The sequence below is a fragment of the Phalacrocorax carbo genome, chromosome 31, assembly GCF_963921805.1.
Source record: "Phalacrocorax carbo chromosome 31, bPhaCar2.1, whole genome shotgun sequence".
In the NCBI taxonomy this organism is placed as follows: Eukaryota; Metazoa; Chordata; class Aves; order Suliformes; family Phalacrocoracidae; genus Phalacrocorax; species Phalacrocorax carbo.
The window spans coordinates 634,200-657,190 of NC_087543.1; the positions used below are offsets into that span (position 1 = coordinate 634,200).

At 54.2% G+C, this 22,991-nt stretch overlaps 1 long non-coding RNA gene across 1 annotated transcript; it reads left to right on the top strand.

Moving 5' to 3' along the window:
- Positions 1–954: 954 nt before the first annotated feature.
- LOC135310217 (uncharacterized) lies at positions 955–22,448 on the top strand. Its single transcript, XR_010370392.1, has 7 exons — positions 955–1,234; positions 5,713–5,772; positions 6,854–7,008; positions 7,394–7,503; positions 17,391–17,500; positions 21,828–21,913; positions 22,114–22,448. It is a non-coding gene; the product is annotated as an uncharacterized LOC135310217 (long non-coding RNA).
- The last annotated feature ends 543 nt before the right edge of the window (positions 22,449–22,991 follow it).

Below are 22,991 nucleotides of genomic sequence, written 5' to 3' on the forward strand. Positions count from 1 at the left end.
GAAAAAAACATCCAAATGTTTCACAGCAGGTAGAAAGCTTGGCAGAAAGCAAACTGAATGCTGTAAAGACAAAAGCCGAAAGCCGGCTATGGACTGGACGAAAAGAGTCAGTGCCACGGAAGGAGGTTATTTCTTCCACTGACCGTAGGAGGCTTTTCTGTGAGAAAACACAACACCTCTTCTTTCGGCTACGGCGCGGTACCGCAGCAGTAACGGGCCAGAGCGTGCGAGCGCCTCTGGCAGTATCGGTAACGGCCGGGGCACGGCCGAACGGCCAGCCCACCTTCCGCACAAGGAGAACACCGTTCCCCTGGAACGCCACGCAGACCCAGGACGGGTACGGCGGAGGCCGAGCCCAGGCGCCCCCATTGCCAAGGACCACCTTGGCCTCGCAGCGTCTCACGCTGCGGGGTGTTTTGCAGGCCGTGGCTAAGCTCAGGCCCCCTGCTCGTGGCTGCCCCCGGTCCCCCGGCGCCGGTCGGGCCCCAGCCCCCAGCGCGGTGCGGCGCAGGGCAGCGGCCCAGCAGGGCGGCCCCACGGGCCCCAGCCCGCACCCCCCCCCCGTGCCTGCGGGCAGGGCCCCGCGGCCGCCGGCCCCTTCCTCCTCTGCTCGCTCCCGTCGCGGACGGCTCGGTACGTGTCACGAGCGGCAGCCCCGTTCAGCCGCTCCCGGAGGGCGCGCGGCTCTGCCCGGCCGTGACCGGGGCCCGCAGGGGTCTCTCGCTCGCCCGCTCGCCCCGAAAGGAGCCGGCCCCGAGCCGGCGCGTCCCGCCCCGCCCGGCCCTCGGCGCCCTCGCGAGCTGAGCGCGGCCCGGCCAGCAGGGGGCGCTGGCGCTCACCGGCTGGGCGCGGGGGCGGTCCGGCGCGGGGGCGGGGCCGGTGGGGGCCGGTCCTTCCGGCCGCCCTCTAAGGGCCGCCCCGCGGGGCCCGGGCTTCCGGTGGCGCGTGCGCGGCGGAGCGGAGGTGGGAGAGGTGCGTGGGGCGGCCGGGTCGCGAGGGGTCTCTTTGCGGTGCCGGGGCCCCTCTGCGGCCCGGCGTGGGAAGCCCGTGGCCGGCGGAGACTGCTCGGAGCTGGGCGGGGAGCGCCGCGGCAGTCCGGCCGCAGGCAGCCATCCCCTGCGGTGGCCGGCATCCCCTCGGGACTCGTGGAGGCCTGGCGGCTCCCGATCCTCGTCTGCGGCAGCCGCCTGAGAGAGCAGCGCGGCCGTAGCCGGGGGCCGGAGAGCGCTGGTGGGTGAGTTCGGACAGCGGTGGGGGCTCCTTGTGGGCCGGGGGTGGGGGGGGCTCCGTGCGGGCCCGACCCTGGGCCGGGCGGGGGGGGGCTCCGTCGCGCCGGGCCTGGGCCGGGCTCGGTGCCGGGCGGGAGGAGCTCCGTCGCGCCGGGCCCGGGGCCGGGCGGGTGAGGGGGGGGCTGGCTCCTCCGTGCCGGGCCCGGGGCCGGGCGGGTGAGGGGGGGGCTGGCTCCTCCGTGCCGGGCCCGGGGCCGGGCTCGTGCCGGGGGGGGGCTAGCTCCTCCGTGCCGGCCCCGGGGCCGGGCTCGTGCCGGGGGGGGGGCTGGCTCCTCCGTGCCGGCCCCGGGGCCGGGCTCGTGCCGGGGGGGGGGCTGGCTCCTCCGTGCCGGCCCCGGGGCCGGGCTCGTGCCGGGGGGGGGGCTGGCTCCTCCGTGCCGGCCCCGGGGCCGGGCTCGTGCCGGGGGGGGGCTCCGTGCCGAGCTCGGGCCCCGCAGAGAAGCTCTGGTCGGGCATCGTTCTCTTTTGCACAATGTAGGGCTTTCCCCGTTTATTTTCTGTGTACTGTGTTTTGGGCCACCTGAAACCCTTGGCCGGGGAGGTTTGGTGCGGGGAGATGGCAGGTCTGGAGCCTGAAAGATCTCGGGTGGGGGGCGGGGGAGGTATTTTTGCCTTAAAACTCTGGGCCCACCTCGTGTGTCATGTCGTGAGTCTCGTGACTGTGGCAAATGGCTCAGTCAGGCGTTTTCTGATAAAAAACTTCTGAACGTGTGCGTGTGTAGGCACGGGGAGATTTGCGCAGGGTGACGGAGCCCCTTGCGCTTCTGTGCTAATGTCTACCTGTTCTAGATCTCCAATGTTGGAAAGCCTTTGTTTAGTGCCTGGTTGTGCCTGCGTAACAAATGTTTTAGCTGCTGATGTGTTATACCTCTGCTGTGAACTTTTTCCTGGGTGGCTTGATTGTTTCTGGTTGTCCGTGTAAATCTAGGCAGCTATTTTCTGCCCGGTGGTGATGCCTATCGCTTTGGATAACAAAGGGCAGGAGAGCAATAAAGAAAAAGGTGACCTGTCTGCTGCAGCTCCTTGCAAACGATTCGTTCCTTATTTTCTGCCCTTGGGTAGGTGTTGTGCTTTCCAGATAACGCAGCCTCTCCTGTGCCTGTCCACGCCGTGCATTTTTGTCCTGCCCTTGCTTGAAAAGGCTCTCCTTGCCTTCCTCCTCTCTGCTGCAGTTGGCTTAATCTCTCGCTGCTGCTGCTGCTGGAAGAGGGATAAAGGGAGTGTTGTCGATGGGGTTGTTAAAAGCTTTTTCGCGGGCTGTAACGCGCGGGAAGGGGTGGGCGGGGGGGGCAACTCAGTACGGGGGAGGGGGGAGGATCAGGCTGCGGGGAAAATGGGAAACCAACATCACCTTCCCCTCCTACGGCGCAGCCCGGCCGCACGGCTCCCCGGGGATGCCCCTGCCCGCGGGTGTACCGTGTGTGCGCCCCCCGCGTGGGGCGGGGGACGACGACACACCCCCCCACACCGTCGGCGGCACTGGGGCAACCCCTGCCCCAGGGCTCCGCGCTCGTACCCGGCTCTCCCCGCTCCGGCACGGCACGGGGCTGGACGCACCGAGGAGACCCCGGGGCGGCTTCTCGCGGCCGGGTGAGAACAGGGCCCGGCCCCGAGCAGCAGAGCGGGCACCGCCGGTAGCTCGGAGGAGCGGGGCCGGCTCGGCTCGAGGCGTCGGAGCGAAAAGGGACGAGAACCGGCCCGGAGCGTCCGGGGGTTGCGGGGGGGCGGCGGATGGTCCGGTGGCCGGGTTCGGCTCCGTGCCGGGCCGTGGGGCAGCCGGAGCCGCGCCGGGGGGCAGGTGAGGAGCCGCGTGCGTGGCTGGGCGCGCTGTGGGTCGGCGGGTTTCGGCTGTGGGGTCTCCCGGTCCGCGGAGTCCCCGGGGTGGGGTTGCGGGCAGCAGCGGCCCCGGGCCGAGCGCTGTCGTGGGTCGGTGGTTGGGTTTTGGGGCCGAGCCCGTGCCCGGCCGTGGGGAAGTAGGGGCAGCCCCACCCGGCTCTCGGCTGCTCCTCGTCGGGGTCGGGCGGCGGCGGCGACCCCGGCGGGGGCCCCTGCGGTGCCGGGCGGGTCCCCCCTTGCCCGCGAGGCAGGCAGGGACCCCGGCTGCTGCCGCCGCGGTTTGCTGGAGGCGGGCTGGGCCCGGCCCCCTGTGGGGTTGGGGTGCGGGCCCGGCGGTGCCGGGGAAACGAGGCCTGCGAGAGCAGGAGGAAAGCGCTGCCGGGCCGGCGCTGGGCTGCCCCGCCGGGGTGCGGGGCCGGGCCCGCGCAGTTCAGTTCCCGAGGCCTCCCCGACAGTGCCCGCGTGGGCCGTGGGGGTGCGGGGCTGCGGGGTGGCTGCGCTCTCCGCGGCCCTGAGCGTTGCCCGTGGGGACTGCGGAGGGGGCCGGGACGCAGCCAGGCTCAGCTGGTTTGGTCCCTGAGCGGGGAGAGCGCAGCTCTTCTGTTCCTGGGCCGTGAGAGCAGGCTCCTGTGGCTGACGCCGGGGCCCTGAAACAGATCGAGTCGTGCGTTTTGAGGGCCTGACCGAGGGGACTAAGTCGTGTGGTTTTGGGCTGAGGAGCAGAGGTCGAGTGCTGCATTTTTGGGACTTGAGAACAGGCTCAGCAGCTGGGCTTTTTAGCTCAGAAACGGTCCCAAAGTGAGCTGGTTTGGGGGCCAAAAGCAGAAGCCGGTTTGGCTGCTTGTGCAGGCTGGGGGGTTGGGGTGGGGTGGGGGCATTGGGGGCTGCAGGGGAAAGCAGGGGTTGGGCAGGGTACGCGGACCCTCCCCGGAGGTGGGGGTCCGGTCACATCGGACCCCGAAGTTCGGGAGGCCGGCATGCACCAGAGCGAACTCGCCACCTGAGGCGGGTCTCTGGAGGAAGGGTGCTTTTTGGATCCAGCACAGCACACCCTCTTTGGGTCCAGCTCTTCTTTCTGTGCTGCTTAGGATAGTTATTAACCAATTAATTAATCATACAAACTAAGTCACAGCAGCTCTATCGGCTCCATCGTGGTTCGGAGCTCTGAATCAGTTTCATTTGGTGTCTAACACGTTTTTTTCCCCAAGGAGAGGCTAAGTTTCAAAGTTAGTTCTCACAAGTGTGTCAGTCGACAAAATTGAGTTATGATTATTAAAACCACAAAGGTGACAGGAGTCTCACAGATCTGGTCTATTTCTGAAAATGTATTCATCCCATGCAGATGTCGTCGGGATACAGATCATCTGCATCTTCATGCTCTGACAAGACAAGATGCTGAGACAGGGATGAGCTCCAGAAGGACTGCGGAAAAGAAAAAAAAACCGCACTCCACAAAGTCATGGGGCTTTTTTTTTGCGTTTGGGGGGGTGGGGTGGCTTTAACAAAAGAGTGCAGTGTTGGCTGGCAGCAGCCTGCAGGGCATCTTTGCTGCCTGATCTCTCCTTTTCTTCTCTTCCACTCCTCTTTCAGGGCTGTGATTGTCATTTGGATAGTTTTAGAAGAGCAGTTAAGTTCCTCGCCTGTGTCAATGTGCTGGTAATACCAGGAAGGTGAATGGTTGAACCGGTCGGGCGGGTGGGAATAACTTGGCTGCAGGTAGAACTTCTGAGGGAAGACCAGCAAAACCAGGAAGCAAATAGCAAGTTCCCCAAAAATGTGCGGGTGTCAAGCACGTAAGCGTTTCATTGCCGAATGTTTTTGGGAATATGTTCCAAATGGCTATTTTTGGTAAACATAAATTTTCAGGAGATTCAGGGTTGTGTGTGGCAAAACATGTCCCTCTGTTTTTGTGTCCTGCCGCACAAACGGCGGGCGGCAGGGCTCTTGTTCCCCGCTCTCGATATTGCCCCAGCAGGGCTGCGATACTTAGACCTAAGTGGGGATGGGTTTAGGAGTGGAAGGAGAGAGAACGCCTGTGTTCTGTAAGGGCTGTGAATGCTGACCCTTTGTCTCCGTCTGCTGCTTTTCCTGTGCGGGTGATGAAGCTGTTTTACTTTTCTCTGTTGTTCCTGGTCTAAATAGCTGCAAGGCTGTCGCCGCTGTGGGTGTGCAATTTGTGTTGCTGTGTTTCTGTGGAGTCCTAGCCACGGCTCGCTTCTAGTGGGGCCAAGGGTCAAGGTAGGGCTTTCAGCTTAAAGCTTCAGAAGCGCTGCGCGCTGAGATGGGTGTAGGTGAAACTGCTGTTGCGCCTGCAGCTGTGCTCGCAGGGATGCTGGGCGGCTCCGCATCAGACCGGCGAGGTGCGCGTGGACCTCCGTCGGGCTGCGCCCTGGGTGCGCGAGCGTGCCGTGTGTTTGCTGTTCCGGCTTGTACGTGCGAGGGCTTAATGTTTGATTTAACGCATTTCCTTTAACGGCAGGCTGTAGTCGGGCTCTAGATGGTATTCCTACGGGGGCGCGAGAGCTGTGGAATGGTTAAGCTGTTGCTGTGCCTCCAGGTGACTTGTTCAGTAACACTGTTTTTCCAGGTGCAGATGGATGAGTCGTGCAGGGCAACGGAGGAGAGCCCAGGGGAGCGCTGTAAGAAGGTGAGTCTGTGTGTAGTACTGGAGGGAAGATGTGACTGATGGCTATAGGGCTCCATTATGGGTTTTACTCTTTTTTTTTTTTTTGTGATCTGAGGGCACTAAGTGATGAGCCGAGCGTGATCTGGGCCCTGGAGGTGAGTCAGGCAAGGTGACGGGTGCTTGGTGGGCTGGAGTAGGTGTTCTTTTTCAGGTTATTCAGGATTTTTTTTTCCCTTGTCTTCACTTTCCCATCCCAATTTGGGGCCGATTCCCTCAAACGGGGACTTCCCCCTGTGGGGCTGCTTATGCAGCCTGGGAGCTGCTGCCTGGGCACAAAAATACCTCAAACCCCCTGACTCTGGGTCTGCAATGGGGGGTGAAAATACAGGAAGAATTCTGGTGGAAAGAAAACAACTTGGGGCTTCTGGGAAAGCCAACTCAGCTGGATTTGTGCAGCTGGAAAGGAAAAAAAGGGTGGTGGTGGGGAAGGAACAACCACCTAAAAGCACCCACCAACCATTCTCATGCACAAAACCGAAAGTGAAAATGACCATTTTTTGTAGGGTAAAAGCACAAAAAGTCCCCACAGAACTCAGTAGTTTGGAAAAGCAACCCCAATTATTACATTATGTAAAGAAGGCAGGGGAAAAAAAAGAAAACCAAAACAAAACCCTATCACAACCCTGATGCCACATGCCTACAAGCAGTTCCTGGGGCTTATTCTGCGGGGGTGGGGGACCCAACCTTGTTCCCCAGGTTTGCTGTGCTGCTTCTCCTCCCTCGGGCATGGGGGGGGCGGGCAGTGGCATGGACAGTAGCAAGCACCAGATTTTTGTAAGCAGTCGAGAGGAAAGGACTGAAATGCTCGAGACGCTTTGCTGTTTGGTGCAGAGGCAATGAACGGTGCTGCCGGGGCTGCGAGGGGGAAAGGTGCAGAGGAATAGAAGCTCTGTGGATGCAGCCAAGTTACGGTTTCTGGATGGTATTAATCGAGAAGAGTAATTCAGATAATGCTGCTGCCCAGCGACCAGAGTTGGGTACTGAGCCCGGGAGCCGCGCACGCGCGGTGGCGTCCCTGTGATCCCCATTGCTCTCTCCGCAGGTGACAGCCCTGCGATGCTGCGGTGCCTGCGAGGTGATGCCGCCGTGCTCGTTGCTGCTTCCTGGTAAGGAAAGGCCTCCTCCGCTCCTGCTGCAGCGTGGTGGTGTGTCGGACACGATTCCCTGTGTCGGGTGAGGCCTAGGGCTGCCGGCGAGGTGAGCGAGCCCCTTTGGTGGGTGCAGGGGTGTCTCCTTGTGTGCCTGCACTACTGGGGCTGGTGGGATGGGAAGCTTCAAACGACCTGCCGAGGCAGGCTTCTGGTATGCTAAAGGCGAGCGGGTGAGGGCAGCCCCAGGAGTTACCCGGGAGCTGATAGAAGGGAAGAGGGAAAGGAGGAGGAGGAGGAGGAGGATGACCTTTTCCCCCTGCCCAGGGTGCAGAAGATAGCCAACTCCCCAGCTCACCAGAGCTCCCCCTCAGCCTCCCCTGGCCCCCCTTGCCCCGTGCTCCTGCCCCCAGCTCTGGCACGAGCGAGCTAGGCTACGTGCCTAGGAAGCCTCATCTCGTAAGAGCTGTGAGACACCCTTGTATTCTCTTCAGGTGGAGGATGGCCTAGAGTCTGGAGCTGCAGAAGAGGCAGGGAGGAGAGGAGGGGAAAGAAGCATCTGAACGGCTAAATTGTGCCAGCAGCGCTGAGAGCGAGAGTCGCGGTGAGTCCTGGGCCACTGGGGCCCCGTTGCCTCTCTTGTGCGTCCTGGGCCCTCCCTGTCTCTCCCCCCTGGCCCCCTCTCTTTCCTTACCTGCTGCAAAATTTTATTTTTTTTTTGCGTCCCCCCGCCCCTTCTTTCTCCATCTCGCTCTGAGTGGCTCCCTGCCTCCCCGTCTTTTCAGGCCTCCCTCTCTCTGTCCTGTAGCCTGTGGCTACTTGTTCTTTCTCCGCCTCTCTCTGCCTGGCTCTGGCTCCGTTTTTATTTTTTTATTCCTCCTGCTCTGTCCTGTAGCCTGTCGGTATTTTGTCTTTCTCTGGCTCTCTTGGTCTGACTCCGTGTGTTACCGAAAAACGCGGTAAAATCGGAAACAACTCCTCAACGCCGATTTAGTATTAAAGAGCAGGCGTTCTTTATTCACGGCGCCAGATGCACGGGGGATCGCTTCTCCTGGCGTGCGTACCTCACACACCTTTCCCGTAGAATTTGTAGATCAAAATTTTACGTATTCATACATATTCATTATCGTCCTGTCTACTGATCGGTACAAACTTGCTCGTTCCGTATGTAAATCGCTGCGCAGGCTCGGTGGTGGTCCGTGAGTCGGTGGTCGCGATCTCCCCCTGCCAGAATTGCCTTTTACCTTCTTGGCTCTTAATCTTGGCAGTCTTGGCTAGTTTTCTCAGTCCGCTACACGAAACCGCGTTTTGTCATCCGTTTCTGACAGAAGCACGTTGTCTGTTGTTCTGCTGACATTAACGATCGCCTAGGGACTAAAATGCAGATCGACAGATGCGCTGATTCGTACGCTCCGTGTTCCCGTAATGGAACACCGTCTCTGGTTGGTTGATTTCATCGCTTTGGTTACATTTCCCCCCTTTGGAAGTTTTGAAATAATCATTTTCTCAATACTTCCATCTTAGATCAATAATATTCCACTATGTCAGTTCAGTGTTTGGTTCATCTTCTCAAAATTTTCACTTGATTGTGGTCTCTAGGGCATATGCAGGTTCCATTTTATACCCAAAATTTTATTAATTTGTTGAACTACCTCTGCAAAAAAATGTGGTCCTCTCTCAGAGGACATTCCTGTTGGCACTCTAAATCTTGGTATTATTTCTTTCAGCAACATCTTAACTACTACTCTAGCTTTGTTGGTGCAGCACGAGAAAGCTTCTGGCCAACTAGAAAACTTGTCCATCAGCACTAACAAATACTGCTATATCTATTTTGTCTGGGTAACTCAGAAAACTTAATTTGCTAATAATTTCCGGGAGAATTTTTTGTTTTGTTACTCCTAAAGGTGGTTTCCTTTGGTTCAGGGGATTATTTCTAGGACAGATTGGACACTTAGCTACCATGGGTTTAACTGTTCTTGTCATGCCTACACACGCTACAGATGCTTTTAAACTCAAAACCGTAGCATCTACACCCTAATGTGTTTGCTCATGCTTTTCTTTTGCAAGTTCTGTCATAACTTGTGGGGTTGTTATTATTATTACTTGTTTTTCTGGTGTTACCTACCATCTCTGTGTTTTGTGATGCTTCCAATTGTTCTGCTAATTGCTCATCCAATTTATTATAATAATCTCGGTTTCAACTTTGGAATTCCGATCTGTTTTACTGGTACTAGTGCAAGGATACCTTGCTCTGCAGTCCTCTTTGCAGCTTTATCTGTCAATCGTTTGCTTATGTTTACAGCCGTCTGGCCGAATCGATGAGCTTTGCAACGCTTTACCGCCACTTCTTTTGGTTTCTGCACGTCTTCCGGAAGTTGGAGAATGTCTTCTTTATGCTGTATCAATGATTCTTGGGCTGATGGCAGTCCTTTTTCCTTCCCAGTAGCTCCATGATCGTGGATCACACCAAATGCATGTTTGGAATCAGTCTAGATATTTATCCTTCGTCCTTCTGCCATTCGCAGAGCTCGCTTCAACGCTACCAATGCTGCTTTCTGTGCTGAGGTGTTCGCAGGCAGCGCCCCTGACTCCATTCCCTCGGCGGTGATAACGACAGCATATCCGGCCATTCTCTTCTCGCCCAGAGCTGCTTCCATCTGTAAACAACTCCAGATCAGGATTTTCCCAGAGGTTTGTGTCTCAGGCCTGGTCTGCTGGAATAGACTTGTTCAATAGTTAGCAAGCGATCGTGTTCGAAATTGTCCGTAAGGTTTTCTGTTGTTAAAAACATAGCAGGATTCAGTATAGCAGTAGTCTTCGATTCCACATGGTCTTGTTCTAACAGAACAACTTGATATTTCAACATTCTGCTAAGGGATAGCCAACGACCCCCCTTTTGTTCTAAAACAGTCACCGCTATGTGCGGGACACATACTGTCATCTCTTGTCCCATTGTTAACTTTGGGGCTTCCTGGATCGGCAGCGCTGCTGTTGCCACTGCCCGTAAACATCCAGGCCATCTTTTACTCACGTGGTCGAGTTGTTTGGAGAAGTAGCCCACGGGTCTCTTCCAGGTTCCCAGTCGCTGTGTCAGCACTCCAAGGGCTAAATGTTGTCTTTCGTGGACAAACAACTCAAAAGGTTTAGCGAAATCGGGTAGGCCTAATGCAGGGGCCATCACTGAGGCTCTTTTCAGTTCTTTGAATGCCGTTTGGCATCCGGGCGTCCAGGTTAAATATTTATCCTTTGATTCTTTCAGTGCCTCGTATAATGGTTTTACATACAGTCTGTAGTTCAGAATCCAGAGCTGACGCTATTTCACTATTTTCAGAAAAGCTCTCAGTTCCTTCGGGCCGCAAGGTTCGGGAATTTGACAAATAGTTTCTTTCTTTTCACTTTCTAATTGTCTTTGTCTTTGAGATATTTCGAATCCTAAATAAATGGCTGTTGCTTCTCCTATTTGGGTTTTGTTTCTGGAAACTCCGCATCTTCCTTGGCCCAGAAAATTTAAAAATTTCAAAACATTATTCTTTACTTTCTGCCACTATCAGAATGTCGTCTGCATTCTGTAACAGTATGCCTCTCCCTGGGTTCTGTTTTTTCTAGACATTTCTATATTTCTAATTTTTTTTCTTGCCAGCTGAGTCCCAAATATCGTAGGACTAATTTTAAATCCTTGTGGAAGTACGGTCCATGTTAGCTGTGTCTTTCATTCTGTGGTGGGGCTTTCCCATTCCAAAGCAAATAGGCTTTGACTTTTTATGCCTGGAGGTATGCAAAAGAAGGCATCCTTCAAATCTAGTACAGTAAACCATTTATGCTCCTCCTTTAAAAGAGGTCAGTAAAGTGTATGGATTAGCTACTACCGGATGTAGATCTTGGACCACCTGAGATATAGCCCTTAAATCGTGAACCAGCTAATACTCTTTGCCTCTAGATTTCTTTACTGGCGGCACAGGAGTACTATATTCTGATTCACATTCTACTAAGAGCTCATATTCTGAAACAAATTTATAATTAACTTCTCTAATCCTTTTCGAGCCTCTCGCTTAATACGGTATTGTTTTTGCCTTACCGGCTTGGCTCCAGGCTTTAAGGTTACTTTTACCGGCTCTGCCCGCTTAGGTCGCTCCGGAGCTCCGCTCGCTCAAACCAAAGGAATTACTACGTTTTCCACTTCTTCGGGAACCTGTTCCTCCCTGGAGGAATCCTGTAACATAAACGCTCTCGCCTCTGTGGCTTTTGATTCTGTTCTGGTATTAGTAATTTAATCTCTCCATCTTTAAAAGTTACTTGAGCATCTAATTTACTTAATAGATCTCATCATAACAGAGGCAGTGGACATTCAGGCATATACAGAAACTGGTGAGTTGCCCATTGCTTCTCCAATTTAAACTTTAATGGCTCTAAGAAAGGCTAATTTTTCTTTGCCCTGTCGCACTAACAACACCTACTGGTTTATGATCAACTTTCTCTTTACGTGTATTCAATACCAAAGAAGTGGCTCCCGTATCTACCAAAAATTCTATTTCTTCATTCCCTAGCTTCAGTGTAACCAGGTGTTCAGCTAGGGTTGATTCCTCTGGTCTCCTTCATGCCAAGCTACTTCAAGCATTTTACCCAGATCTCTGGATTCAGGTTCTTCTAGTTTCTGAAGGTTTTTTTACTCCCCCCCCCCACCCCCCCCAATCTGGGGCTGATTGTCTTATGAATATAGAGACCAACTGAATTGCTTTTTCTGTGTTTTTCTGGGTTCAAATGAGTATATTTTCTGGTGGTCACCTTCAGTCTTTCCATAAAGGCTGAAGGGGACTCCTTTAATTCTTGTCTCACTTAATAAATGGGTCAAAATTTATGGCTTTTGGCATTGCATGTCTTACTCCAAATAAAATCTGTCTCTGACATCTAGTCAACATTCCCCTGGGTCCTGGCTGATTAGGGTCCCACTCGGGATTTGTAGATGGAAAATTCTTATTCGTTGTTCTCTGTAAATTCCTGTTAGCATGTGCTCCCTGCACCTGCCTTCTGGCTGTATTCAATACTATTTTCTTGTCAGTTCCATCAAGTGAAGTATCCAGTATCACAAGTAGAGCAACACTTCAAGTTCTCACCACATTTTCCTCTTTTCAGAAACATTGCCGTAGAATCCTGTGGACATATCTCACGCTGTTTCTGCCACGCTGGATGATTCCACAGTGTAAAGAACAAATCAACATATGCCACTTCTTCCCATTTGCCTTCCCTTTTTACAAAACAACATTAATTGCAAGATGGTATGATATTGCAATGTCTCCTGTTCTGGCCATTCGTGCCCACCTTCCAATTGATACGTTGGGCACCAATGATTGCAATATTCAATTAATGGTTTCCGAGTTAGTGGGTCATCACCCCCGATGTCTTTCCAGTGCTTCAAAGTACATCCCAAAGGTGTTCTCTGTGGGATAGGTTTCTTACTCAGAAATGCTCCCATCTCCCAGTCGACTAGCAGTTGTGATAGTGCACTATCACAAATAGTAGTCAGAGGGACTCCAACCCCCGTTAGAGGTCTCACTGGGAATCCGCCACTGGGATCTGTAGCCCCCTGCTAGATATCCCTGGAGACTTCAACCCCCTGTTGAAGACCCCCCTACCCTCGGGTCCCGCTCCACAGGCTTTCGCCTAGCAGAGACTTACCAACCGAGGTACCTCTTGGCCCCAACCCTGCGTGGCTTTCGCCGCGCCTTACGGGCAGGCCTGTGGGACTCAAACCCACTATCCTGTCCTATGTGGGAAGCTAACGCCACATATTATTCTACCTAAGTTTCTTCTTAAACGAATGCCTTGTTTACTTCAGTCCAGGGGATCTTTCTCAGAATTCTCTGGCCTGGGGATCGGAAGCTCTCCCCAAGAATTCCTTGGGGCTGACTGCAGGTCCCACGGTCCTGCGGATCCGTCGAGATTCAAAAGCAGGTTCCCATCTGGGGTGCCAAAACTGTTACCAAAAAACACGGTAAAATCGGAAATATCTATTCAACACCAATCTAGTATTAAAGAGCAGGCGTTCTTTATTCACGGCGCCAGATGCACGGGGGATCGCTCCTCCTGGCGTGCGTACCTCACACACCTTTCCCGTAGAATTTGTAGATCAAAATTTTACGTATTCATACATATTCATTATCGTCCTGTCTACTGATCGGTACAAACTGGCTCGTTCCGTATGTAAATCACTGCGCAGGCTCGGTGGTGGTCCGTGAGTCGGTGGTCGCGATCTCCCCCTGCCAGAATTGCCTTTTACCTTCTTGGCTCTTAATCTTGGCAGTCTTGGCTAGTTTTCTCAGTGCGCTACACGAAACCGCGTTTTGTCATCCTTTTCTGACAGAAGCACGTTGTCTGTTGTTCTGCTGACATTAACGATCGCCTAGGGACTAAAATGCAGATCGACAGATGCGCTGATTCGTACGCTCCGTGTTCCCGTAATGGAACACCGTCTCTGGTTGGTTGATTTCATCGCTTTGGTTACACCTGTTCCTGTTGTTCAGTTTCTTCTTTTTTGGCTTTGTGTGATTCTCTCTGTGATTCTGTTCTTCTCTGCCTCGCTTTTCCCAGCTCCCCGTCCCTCACTTTGAATACCCGTTATCCTTCACCAGCTCACTCTCCCTTGGTTGCCATCCCCGTTTCTGAGTTCCTCCTGCTTTGCCACGTAGCCCGTGACTTTTTTCTTAATCTCTCTCTGTCTGCCTCAACGCTCCCGCCGCGCTTTTTAGTTCGTCTGCTCTGCTCTGTACCCTGCTACTGTTCTTGCCTTTCTGAGTTCTTCTCTGTCCAGCTCCCTTTTCCTATTCATGAATTCCTGTTCTTCCTGCACCCGCCGCTGTTCCCTGTGATCTCTGTCTCTCTCTGTCCAGCTCCCTGTCCCTAGGTTTTAATTCCTGCCTCTGCCCGCCGTAGCCCGTCTAGATTTTTCTCTCGGCCTCTCTCTCTGTCCAGCTCCCCCTCTCTGTGTTCTAATTCCACGTTCTCTGTCACGTAGACCCGTGCTATTTGTTTGTCCTCATCTCTCTCTGTCCAGCTCCTTGCTGCTATGTTTTATTTCTTCCCTCTCTGTCTGTCTTTGTAGCCCATTGCCGTTGTGTGTTTTTTTTTTTTTTTTCCTACTTGTTTCTTCATGTGTCTCTGTCTGCCTCCCAGTGCCTGATCTTTAATTCCTCCTTCCCTGTAGGCCGCTGTTCCTTTTTTCCATTCTACATTGTGTTCTCTTTGGTCTCCTGTTCTTATTCATCGATTCCCTCCTCGCCGCCCTGTGGCCTGTCCCCATTTTATTGTTGCGCCTCTCTCCCTCTCTCTGGCTTCTTGCCCCTGTTTTGAAAATTCCTCCCTCTCTTCTCTCTTCCCTGTTGGCCGTGTGATCTTCAGCCTTTCTCCATCTCTTTCTGCCCAGCTCTCTGTGTCTATTCATTAATTCTTCCCTCTCTGCCCTGTAGCCTGTAGCTTTTGTCCTTTCTCCATCTTGCTGTCTCTGGCTTCCCCGTGACCCTGTTTTAGAATTGTTTCTCTCTCCTTTCTGTACGCATTGCGATTCCTTTTGCTCCCCATCTCCCTTTGTTTTGGGTGTTTTTTTTTGTTGTTGTTTCTCTGGCTCCCTGTCCCTAATTCTTAATTCTCTGCCTTCTCGTGCTCTGTACCACGTAGCCCCATGGTTTGTTTTGTGGTGTTCCCTCCCCGGCCCCTTCCCTCCGTTGTTGGCTGTCTCGGCTCCCTGTCCCCGTGGCTTCATTCTTCCCTCTCTGCCCTGTTCTTGTTGCTTGTCTTGTCTGTCTCCATCGCGCTCGGTCCAGCTTCCTGCCCCTATTCTTCTTTCCTCCCTCGCTGTCGTGCTGCCTGCCCCAGGTTCTTTGTGCGTCTCCAGCCTGCTCCTCTTCCTTCTTTGTTGGTCTGTGTCCTGCTCTTCCCCCCTCTTTCTGCTGCCTCTCTTCCCCTCTCTCTGCTGCTTGTATCTCCACCTCCGTCAGGCTCCCTGTCCTTCTCTGGCCGTCCTGTTCCCTGCCTCGTGCCTTCTCACTACACGCACACACGCCCCCCCGCCCCCGTCCAGCCGGCTGCCGCTCTTCTCTTCTCTCTTCCTACTGTCCTGTGCCCTGCTCCTCACCTTTGGTGGCCTCCCCCTCTGCCCAGCAGCCCGTCGCTCCAGGAGCCGGGCGACGGACGGTCCCTTCCCTGCCAAACGCGGACAAGCGCGTGCCGTGGTTTAGCCCCAGCTGGCAACTCTGCACCAGGGAGCTGCTTGCTCGCTCCACCCTCAGTGGGCTGGGGGAGAGAGCTGGAAGGGTAAAAGTGAGAAAAATCATGGGCTGAGATCAAGACTGTTTAATAGGTAAAGCAAAAGCTGTGCGTGGAAGCAAAGCAAGGAATTAATTCACTCCTCCTTTTCGGCGGGCAGGTGTTGAGCCACCTCTGGGAAAGCAGGGCTCTGTCATGTGTCATGGTTACTTAGGGAGAGAAATGCCGTAGCCCCCCCCCCCCCCCAAGGACTCCCCCTTCTTCCCCCAGCTGCGTGTGCTGAGCATGATGTCAAATGGTATGGAATATCCCTTTGGTCAGTTAGCTGGGAAAGCTTTCCCAGCTGTCCCAGCCTACTTGCTGGTGGGGCACTGAGAGAACCAGAAGAGGCCCTGACTGTGGAAGCAGTGCTCAGCAAGAACCAAAACATCTCTACATTATTAACGGTGTTTTGAGCATAAATCCAAAACGTATCCCTTCCTAGCTACTGTGGAGAAAATGAGCACTATCCCAGCCACCACCAGCTCCGTGCGGCTGCGGCAACGGTGGCCGAGGTGGCCTTGGGGCAGGGGGAGCGTTGGGGACCCTGAGCCACGAATCGCTCCTGGGACTTGTTACGTGCGCGCCTGCACCAACACCTGCCCTCTCCTTTGGCCTGAGGGCTGCGTTTGCGCTCCCTTGGCGTGGGGCAAGGGGCTGTGATGGAGCCCGGGGGAGGAGGTGGTGCACTGTGGGGGTGAGGGGAGGGGGCCCCCCGTTGCTGCTGCGCCTCAGCTGTGGGCGGGGTCTGGCTGGAGGAGCCCCAGGTGCGGGCAGTGGGGCTGGCGGTGCCGGCTCCTCCCTGGAAAAGGGGTGGTGCCCTGCTCCGGGGGGCCAGTGTGAGCCGAGGGCGGGGCGGAGCGGAGCTGTGGCCGAGCGTCAGCGGGCTGCGAGTGTAGCGAGGGAGGAGGTGAGCGGGGGCTGGGTGGGGGGCCGCTGCGTGCCGGGTCAAGCCCCGAGGAGGGCTGCGGCGGGGCAGCGGCGGGTCGGAGCGGGCGGTGGGGAGAGCGAGGCTGTGCTGAGGGCTCGGTGGGGCTTCCGGGTGCATCGGCGGGAGGGACGGTGCCCCGCAGGGTGAGAGAGCGGGGAGGGCGGGCTCGCGGCGTGGCGGGAGCTGTGGTGGTGCGTGTGGCGGCTGGGCGGGCGGCCATGTTGTGGCGCAGAGCGTGCCGGGAGCTGTAGTCCTGGCGCAGTGGCTGCCGGCCCTGTCACGTGGCTCGCCGGGGCGCGGCGGGAGGCGCGGTGTTCCGGCGCTCGGGTGCCGGGCGGCCGTGCCGCGTACGGTAGGCGCGGTGTATTTTTGGGGTTGGATTCGTGTTGATTTCTGGGGGCTTCCAGGTGCGGCCGCTCCCCGAGAAGCGGTGAGTTCCCCGGGAGCTGACAGAAGGGAAGAGGGAAAGGAGGAGGACCTTTTCCCCCTGCCCAGGGCGCAGACGATGGCCGCCGCCTCCCCGGCTCACCGGAGCTCCCGCTCAGCCTCCCCTGGCCCCCCCCTTGCCCCGTGCGCCTGCCCCCAGCCCCGGCACCTCCCCTGAAGCGTGCTGCGTAGCCCTTGGCCGCCCCCAGGCCCTGTCGTGAAGGCAGCGAGCCGGCCCTCGAGCGCACTGGATTCCCCCTCGGCGCAGGGGCCCTTAGCAGTAGCGCGGGGAAGGGGCGGTGTGTCCAGAAGCCCCTGCGCAAGGAGGGGCTTTGGCCAGGGTCGATCGACGGTAATGACGGTCGCTGTTTCTTCTTTCCCTCTCCCAGAGACCGTGCTGAGGACGTGGTTGTCTGTCCTTCCCCCGGGGATGCCGTTGACTGCAGCCGTCTCAGGCTTGCGTGGCTTCTCTCTGCCCGGTGTTGCCATCCTCGCAGCGCGGGGGCGAAAAGGGACACACAGAGCCCTTCCCGGCTGTGGACAGGAGCTGCCTCGGCTGAAGCTGGAGACGCCAACGAAAGGTAAAGCAGAAGAAACTGAAGGCGCTCTGGCTGCCAGCTGCTTTCCTGCCGCAGGCAAGAGAGAGCCTGTCCCTGCAGGTGAGGGAGGGAGGATCCCCCTTCGTAGCCCGCAGCGGGCCAGGCCACCAACGTGCACCGCAGGGTCTGTACGCGTAACCGGGAGTTGGGTACGGGCGTGTAGTGCACGAGCGAGCTAGGCTACGTGCCTAGGAAGCCTCATCTCGTAAGAGCGGTAAGACACCCGTGTATCCTCTTTAGGTGGAGGACGGCCTAGAGTCTGGAGCTGCAGAAGAGGCAGGGCGGAGAGGAGGGGAAAGAAGCATCTGAACGGCTAAATTGTGCCAGCAGCGCTGAGAGCGAGAGTCGCGGTGAGTCCTGGGCCACTGGGGCCCCGTTGCCTCTCTTGTGCATCCTGGGCCCTCCCTGTCTCTCCCCCGGCCCCCTCTCTTTCCTTACCTGCTGCAAAATTTTTTTTTTTTTTTTGGCGCCCCCCCGCCCCTTCTTTCTCCATCTCGCTCTGAGTGGCTCCCTGCCTCCCCGTCTTTTCAGGCCTCCCTCTCTCTGTCCTGTAGCCTGTGGCTACTTGTTCTTTCTCCGCCTCTCTCTGCCTGGCTCTGGCTCCGTTTTTATTTTTTTATTCCTCCTGCTCTGTTCTGTAGCCTGTCGGTATTTTGTCTTTCTCTGGCCCTCTTGGTCTGACTCCGTGTGTTACCGAAAAACGCGGTAAAATCGGAAACAACTCCTCAACGCCGATTTAGTATTAAAGAGCAGGCGTTCTTTATTCACGGCGCCAGATGCACGGGGGATCGCTCCTCCTGGCGTGCGTACCTCACACACCTTTCCCGTAGAATTTGTAGATCAAAATTTTACGTATTCATACATATTCATTATCGTCCTTTCTACTGATCGGTACAAACTGGCTCGTTCCGTATGTAAATCACTGCGCAGGCTCGGTGGTGGTCCGTGAGTCGGTGGTCGCGATCTCCCCCTGCCAGAATTGCCTTTTACCTTCTTGGCTCTTAATCTTGGCAGTCTTGGCTAGTTTTCTCAGTGCGCTACACGAAACCGCGTTTTGTCATCCTTTTCTGACAGAAGCACGTTGTCTGTTGTTCTGCTGACATTAACGATCGCCTAGGGACTAAAATGCAGATCGACAGATGCGCTGATTCGTACGCTCCGTGTTCCCGTAATGGAACACCGTCTCTGGTTGGTTGATTTCATCGCTTTGGTTACATTTCCCCCCTTTGGAAGTTTTGAAATAATCATTTTCTCAATACTTCCATCCTAGATCAATAATATTCCACTATGTCAGTTCAGTGTTTGGTTCATCTTCTCAAAGTTTTCACTTGATTGTGGTCTCTAGGGCATATGCAGGTTCCATTTTATACCCAAAATTTTATTAATTTGTTGAACTACCTCTGCAAAAAAATGTGGTCCTCTCCCAGAGGACATTCCTGTTGGCACTCTAAATCTTGGTATTATTTCTTTCAGCAACATTTTAACTACTACTCTAGCTTTGTTGGTGCAGCACGAGAAAGCTTCTGGCCAACTAGAAAACTTGTCCATCAGCACTAACAAATACTGCTATATCTATTTTGTCTGGGTAACTCAGAGAACTTAATTTGCTAATAATTTCCGGGAGAATTTTTTGTTTTGTTACTCCTAAAGGTGGTTTCCTTTGGTTCAGGGGATTATTTCTAGGACAGATTGGACACTTAGCTACCATGGGTTTAATTATTCTTGTCATGCCTACACACGCTACAGATGCTTTTAAACTCAAAACCGTAGCATCTACACCCTAATGTGTTTGCTCATGCTTTTCTTTTGCAAGTTCTGTCATAACTTGTGGGGTTGTTATTATTATTACTTGTTTTTCTGGTGTTACCTACCATCTCTCTGTGTTTTGTGATGCTTCCAATTGTTCTGCTAATTGCTCATCCAATTTATTATAATAATCTCGGTTTCAACTTTGGAATTCCGATCTGTTTTACTGGTACTAGTGCAAGGATACCTTGCTCTGCAGTCCTCTTTGCAGCTTTATCTGTCAATCGTTTGCTTATGTTTACAGCCGTCTGGCCGAATCGATGAGCTTTGCAACGCTTTACCGCCACTTCTTTTGGTTTCTGCACGTCTTCCGGAAGTTGGAGAATGTCTTCTTTATGCTGTATCAATGATTCTTGGGCTGATGGCAGTCCTTTTTCCTTCCCAGTAGCTCCATGATCGTGGATCACACCAAATGCATGTTTGGAATCAGTCTAGATATTTATCCTTCGTCCTTCTGCCATTCGCAGAGCTCGCTTCAACGCTACCAATACTGCTTTCTGTGCTGAGGTGTTCGCAGGCAGCGCCCCTGACTCCATTCCCTCGGCGGTGATAACGACAGCATATCCGGCCATTCTCTTCTCGCCCAGAGCTGCTTCCATCTGTAAACAACTCCAGATCAGGATTTTCCCAGAGGTTTGTGTCTCAGGCCTGGTCTGCTGGAATAGACTTGTTCAATAGTTAGCAAGCGATCGTGTTCGAAATTGTCCGTAAGGTTTTCTGTTGTTAAAAACATAGCAGGATTCAGTATAGCAGTAGCCTTCGATTCCACATGGTCTTGTTCTAACAGAACAACTTGATATTTCAACATTCTGCTAAGGGATAGCCAACGACCCCCCTTTTGTTCTAAAACAGTCACCGCTATGTGCGGGACACATACTGTCATCTTTTGTCCCATTGTTAACTTTGGGGCTTCCTGGATCGGCAGCGCTGCTGTTGCCACTGCCCGTAAACATCCAGGCCATCTTTTACTCACGTGGTCGAGTTGTTTGGAGAAGTAGCCCACGGGTCTCTTCCAGGTTCCCAGTCGCTGTGTCAGCACTCCAAGGGCTAAATGTTGTCTTTCGTGGACAAACAGCTCAAAAGGTTTAGCGAAATCGGGTAGGCCTAATGCAGGGGCCATCACTGAGGCTCTTTTCAGTTCTTTGAATGCCGTTTGGCATCCGGGCGTCCAGGTTAAATATTTATCCTTTGATTCTTTCAGTGCCTCGTATAATGGTTTTACATACAGTCTGTAGTTCAGAATCCAGAGCTGACGCTATTTCACTATTTTCAGAAAAGCTCTCAGTTCCTTCGGGCCGCAAGGTTCGGGAATTTGACAAATAGTTTCTTTCTTTTCACTTTCTAATTGTCTTTGTCTCTGAGATATTTCAAATCCTAAATAAATGGCTGCTTCTTCTCCTATTTGGGTTTTGTTTCTGGAAACTCCGCATCTTCCTTGGCCCAGAAAATTTAAAAATTTCAAAACATTATTCTTTACTTTCTGCCACTATCAGAATGTCGTCTGCATTCTGTAACAGTATGCCTCTCCCTGGGTTCTGTTTTTTCTATACATTTCTATATTTCTAATTTTTTTTCTTGCCAGCTGAGTCCCAAATATCGTAGGACTAATTTTAAATCCTTGTGGAAGTACGGTCCATGTTAGCTGTGTCTTTCATTCTGTGGTCGGGCTTTCCCATTCCAAAGCAAATAGGCTTTGACTTTTTATGCCTGGAGGTATGCAAAAGAAGGCATCCTTCAAATCTAGTGACACCTGTTCCTGTTGTTCAGTTTCTTCTTTTTTGGCTTTGTGTGATTCTCTCTGTGATTCTGTTTTTCTCTGCCTCGCTTTTCCCAGCTCCCCGTCCCTCACTTTGAATACCCGTTATCCTTCACCAGCTCACTCTCCCTTGGTTGCCATCCCCGTTTCTGAGTTCCTCCTGCTTTGCCACGTAGCCCGTGACTTTTTTCTTAATCTCTCTCTGTCTGCCTCAACGCTCCCGCCGCGCTTTTTAGTTCGTCTGCTCTGCTCTGTACCCTGCTACTGTTACTTGCCTGCCTGAGTTCTTCTCTGTCCAGCTCCCTTTCCCTATTCTTGAATTCCTGTTCTTCCTGCACCCGCCGCTGTTCCCTGTGATCTCCGTCTCCCTCTGTCCAGCTCCCTGTCCCTAGGTTTTAATTCCTGCCTCTGCCCGCCGTAGCCCGTCTAGATTTTTCTCTCGGCCTCTCTCTCTGTCCGGCTCCCCCTCTCTGTGTTCTAATTCCACGTTCTCTGTCACGTAGACCCGTGCTGTTTGTTTGTCCTCATCTCTCTCTGTCCAGCTCCTTGCTGCTATGTTTTATTTCTCCCCTTTAACGAGGGGCGACTGAATGTTGGGGTGGGGGCGGTTTTTTCCCAACAGTATTTTGAGGGAGCGCTCTTAAGTATTTTATTTCAGTCTCGCTTTCGATGCGCGTTTCCCTGGCAGTTCAGCAGCATCTCTCGGGCGGGGCAGCTGGGCGGACGTCCCTCCCGACTCCATAACACGCCAAAACCCCCCAGTCACGTTGCTGCTGTGTATTTTGGAGATAGATAATCTTATGGCGGGTGTGAACGGCTGTGTGAGTTAAATGAACGCAGAAGGAAAATGGAAAGCTTTCAGAGCCTAGACGCTCATATTGGATGTGCGTAAACACGCGCCCGCCTTCTCAGCACAAAGTGCATTACTGAGATTTATTCTTAATTTTTTACGTTACTCTTTCAAGTTTGACGCTTCGCTTCAGGCTTCATGGAGCCAGGCAGCAAGACGTGCGGCGGCAGGGCGAGGGCTGTAGCTGCTGCGGCGGATCTGTAAGCGGAGGTTCCGGTTACGGTACAACTTTGCCCCGCAGCCTCACGGGGTTATCTCCCCGCAGCGGTGCCGTAAGGAAGGGATGAGACGTTTTCCAGCACCAGCCAGAGCGTTCAGTGTTACGCGAAGAATCTGTTCAAAATGGTATCGGTTAGTCTTAATACCGTTTTCAAGTGTTCCAGTCCCTCTAGCTTTTAAAGGAGGTGTTGTGTTTTGACGTGACCCGTTTGCCCAGAATCTTGCTGCGGCTCAATTTCCTTCCTATCCCTTGTGCTGACTGAGTTCCTCCATTTTCTTCTGTGCTATTTTATTCACGTGCTGAAATATAGTTTGGGATTTCTGTTTTTCAGATGTCTTCTCAGTGTCTCGTGATGCTCAAGAGATGCCCCCCGGCCCGGGTTTGCCTGCCGGTCGTTAAGCGTGGTGAAGGTAAGGGGCCATCCCTCTGCCTGGGGGCTCCCGGCTCTGTCTCCAGCGGGTGCCCCGCAGGTGCGGCCGCGAGGGCTGCCTGGTGGGGAGAGTCGGGGCCCCCAGGGACCGGGGCTGTTTGTCGCCCCGGGGAGCCCATCCCAGCGCGGGAGCGTGGCCGAGCAGAGCCCGAGAGAGATGTGACACTGTCCTCTGGCACGCTCCCGCTCCGCCGTGGGGCGGCCGCTAGCCTGTGGACAGGGGCTGGGGGGGCTGCAGCTGTTTGGGGGGCTGCCCCACCTTTTAGATTTTAGCAGAGCTCCCCCTTTTCTGGGGGGTGTGGGGGTGTGTGTGTGTGTACCTTTGTAAATGGCACTATTAAAGTAATGAGCTGCAGGTTGGAGTAGATTCCCTTGTTTAGTGCCCTTCTTGGGGGTGAATAAAATTGGGGGGGGGGGGGGGTGGTGGTGGTGGTGTGATGATGTCATGCGGGGCGCCCCGGTGTCACTGGGGGAGCTGATAATGCGTCAGAGGAACAGGTGAGTGGGGGCGTCATGTAGGGGTTCCCCCCCAAAAAGGGGGGTTGCAGCCCCCAAATGCCTGAAAATTCAGGGGGGCTATTACAAAACCCTCTTATTTTAAAATCCCTTTATACATCTATCAATTAATATTACATGTCAATATATATAAAATAAGAACTTCTCTCTCCTATATTATATAACGTATTTCAGGATACAGAAATTCTACATCGAGATACAGGGTTTTAAAACACAAAAGTAACTCGACTGTCTAAATATCTAAATTAAACAATAAAGGAGTT